Source organism: Manduca sexta, unplaced genomic scaffold, assembly GCF_014839805.1.
Source record: "Manduca sexta isolate Smith_Timp_Sample1 unplaced genomic scaffold, JHU_Msex_v1.0 HiC_scaffold_2575, whole genome shotgun sequence".
Lineage (NCBI taxonomy): Eukaryota > Metazoa > Arthropoda > Insecta > Lepidoptera > Sphingidae > Manduca > Manduca sexta.
The window spans coordinates 16,776-20,629 of NW_023593553.1; the positions used below are offsets into that span (position 1 = coordinate 16,776).

The 3,854-nt window shown below is 34.2% G+C and overlaps 2 non-coding genes across 2 annotated transcripts; both read left to right on the forward strand.

Moving 5' to 3' along the window:
- The first annotated feature begins 1,328 nt into the window (after positions 1 to 1,328).
- Positions 1,329 to 1,401, forward strand: Trnat-ugu. Its single transcript has one exon. It is a non-coding gene; the product is annotated as a tRNA-Thr (tRNA).
- Positions 1,402 to 2,781: 1,380 nt separating this feature from the next.
- Trnat-ugu lies at positions 2,782 to 2,854 on the forward strand. Its single transcript has one exon. It is a non-coding gene; the product is annotated as a tRNA-Thr (tRNA).
- Positions 2,855 to 3,854: the final 1,000 nt, after the last annotated feature.

Here is a 3,854-nt window from a genome sequence, read left to right on the forward strand (position 1 = left end):
GTACCTTGTTATTCATTATAAATTTTATCCTTTATTTAAAATATTCGTAGTTATATAAGTGATTTCAATTGTTATTTAGAAATAATAATAATTATTCTTATACATTGTTTTGACGTAACATAAGTGCAACTTTGTTCGCTTTGGTGATAAATAAAGTATTTTATAACTAAAAAAATCAATAATAGTTAGCAGTAAAAATTACCTCCATATTCTGAAATCTGACTGGCTAATATAAATACTGAATTGTCAGTTTCATTTTTAGCCAACTCGACCTATAGGCTCGCCCTCTATCGCCATATCGAGTACAAATACCACACTCCGGGCTAATACTGAGATGAAAAATCCAAATATCACCTTTTCCGACCCGAGTTCGAACCCCGGACTTTCGAGCGCTGCCGTATCGCGCAATATGCAGTATGCATGCAGTAACTACTCCACCCTGGCAGTCAAATGAAAAATGTACATGTTTTAATATCATATTCAACATTTAGATACCTACGAAAGGTATTCGCCCACGTTAGTACTCATTTGATTTATCGGTTTATTTGATACTTCATAGTGACTAAAATACTGGACTAAAGTATTGATCTTGTTATTTCCGTATATTATTAGGCAACCTTGACTCGTTCAGGGTTGCTGGTAAATAAATACAATAAAATCAATCATGAACTTTACCTTTATAGCACTAGGTATAGTAATAATCTTTTGGATGGGCGTGTACCACCTTCGTCTTCATCTTCACTTTCCATCAGGTGAGATGGAAGACAAACGCCTATTCCATTGCAACTATATAAAAAAAAAAAAACTTGTTTCTTTTTCTTTATACGTGCACTACAAAGTGACCACACCGCACCTGATGGTAAGTGGAGATGGGTTCAATGGAATTTCGACTGACGAGATATGATTATGCCGGCCTATTGGAACCGGACATAGGCAGGCTGATCCCGGTATGCGACACACTTACGTGGGTCACTATGGTGAGTTTTTCTTGTGTACGGTTGTCGGACGGTATCCGAGCGGATATATAATATATCCTACCATTAACAGAAGTTTAGACATAAATGTAGATTTCAGTCTAGAACTCATGTTAATGGCGACTTATAAAGTAGCTTTGTTACATACTTCAACGGACTAGTAAGAAGTCAAAAATATATTCTGTTTTACATGTGTTTAAGTGATGTATATACATTAATTAATATTCTTCACATTATATTATTATTTTACGAGAAATGAATAGCTTCAAACACCGGCTTCTAGAACTCAACTTGAGCGTTATATGATGAGTATTCTACATTAGACTTATCTGATCTTTGTGTGTGGTTCATGTAGCCTCCATAGCTCAGGGGTTAGAGCACTGGTCTTGTAAACCAGGGGTCGAGAGTTCAAATCTCTCTGGAGGCATGAAGTCGTTTTTAAACAGACTCCAAAAGAGGAAGCATTATCTATTTGGATTTTTTAAATGTTTGTTACGAGATATTTTTTACCCTATGGTTCGATGGTGTAAGTATAGCTTCAGAATGGTTCCATTTCATTTCATTGGTCTTGGACGTCGAAGAAGCAGAAGGAAACTCCTCATAATCAAATAGACGTTTGGTGATTCTTTTTGTGGTGGGTACAATATAGCTTCACCATACCAGAAAGGAATATAATAAAAACTTTTAACAAAAGAAGAACTGACTTCAAAAACAACCAATAAAATCTTCTTTCCAATAATTGATAATTATTAGAAATATTACGGATTATTCATGTTACTATTTTTATATGCCCAAAAAATATATGTTTTGAGTCGGTGCCTAATTTGAATTACCAGCTAACGTAAGTAACAAAAAAATATATGAAAACGAATTCTAATTTAAATGTCTGAACGCGATAAACTCCAAAACTACCGAACAGGTTCTGATAAAAATTGGTATATAGATAGTTTGTATTTGAAAAAGTTACTACGTCTGTTTGTGTGTCTATCTTTCTGTCACAGTCATTAAATCGATTTCCATGAAGTTTATTGTGGAGATAGTTTGAGACCTTGGTAAAGACATAGGCTGCTTTTTATCCCGGAATATAGAAGGACTTTTATCCCAGAAAAATTCTATCAAGCGGGCAAAGTCGCGAGCAAAAGCTTGTAGTAATATAAGAACAATAGAATAAATCATACAGTGCCTGTAGAATTTATAAAAAAAATACTTTGGTACCCGTAACCAGATCGGTTTGATAAATTAATCTGACCCCGGTCTATATTAAGACCGTGGATTGAGTTAATAAACGTAGTCGCAGTTATATTTGTAACAATAGAAGCTATTTTTAAAGCAATATTAATTACTATCTCTCAATTTATCAAGTTATTGAATAAAAATTTCAAAGTAGTTGAATTAAATCTCAACGTTTTAGCTAATCTTGGCGGTTTTCTTTCTCCTTACTATTTTATCTTACGTGTTAATAATATTATAAATACGAAAGTTTGTAAAAAAAAAAGCCAAAGCCAAAGCCAAAAATGCCGCAACTTTCACTCGAGCCAGCCAGAAGTATCAACATTGCCTATGGTCCACCGTTGATTGTTCATGACATGACATCCAATTATTAAATGTCGGGTATAAAAACCCAAGGCATTAATTTCAATGGATATCAATTGTGTGCACTAGTAGAAGGCGAAACGCTGTCCCTCTAATAAAATATAATAATTAAATCATTTCTATTTATATTTCAGCCTTCTGTTTTAATGGCTTTCAAATATCCTCTAGGAAATTTGATAGTACTACAACCGATTCTATGCTACGCAATTGTGGAGCCTCCATAGCTCAGGGGTTAGAGCACTGGTCTTGTAAACCAGGGGTCGAGAGTTCAAATCTCTCTGGAGGCAATATAGGTTTTTTATTTTGAATATCTTGTAATCATGTTTACAGATCTATTTTAAAGGTTGCGAAGATTTGTTGGACTATATCAGGCAATCAAAGACAAAAATAATACCAAAATTTCGGCTGTCGGGAGATGATTCCCTTCGGCCGTCGACACAGGCTGATCCCGGAACGCGACACACCTACGTGGGCTACTATGGCGGGTTTAAGCACCTTGTGTACGATAGTGTATCCGGACGGATATAAAATATATCATACCACACAGCAAAACCCAACATAGATACAATAATAATGCTATAGTTTCGAAGGAAACAATATGTCATCAAAGCCAAGCTCATTATCTATCTAATCAGTATTATTGTTTATGCTTCCAATATCCTGAATAATAATGTCCGCGTGTAGGCTGTATCAGAAATTATTGGATGCGCATTTGCCTGTACTTAATTTATGACCGATTGTTTATTTGTAAAGTACTGCGTACCGTACTTTTTCAGTTATAAAATCAATTTAAAAAATATAACTTCTTAGCCTAATTCATATGAAATATAACGATACACTATCTTTAATGTCATTAAGTAATATTTTGTTCCATTTTGAACTTTATGTACTTACAATGTAGGTATATACTTTGAATCCACTGTCATAACTAGTACTACGACCAAATACTTAAATGCTTTATACAATTGCATAAAGAATAAATAAGAAACAGAATAAACGTAGTTTCTGCTCAAAATATGGACACATTTTAATTTCCTTTTATTTAAATTAATGTTTTTCATGCATAAAAATAAGTTCCGAGGTGAAGTTTATGTTTGATGCTAATAAAGGCGTTGTTGCATAACATTTTTAATAAATGTTCCCGCTTGCGACCTGACGCAGGTCGTTGACTGCAACAGCTGATTGCTTGAGGATGTAAAACTATTTGATAACTTACCTATACAGAAGAATGTTTTTTTTTGTTGCGTTAATTGACGAGACGAGCCTGATGATAAGCGATACGACCGC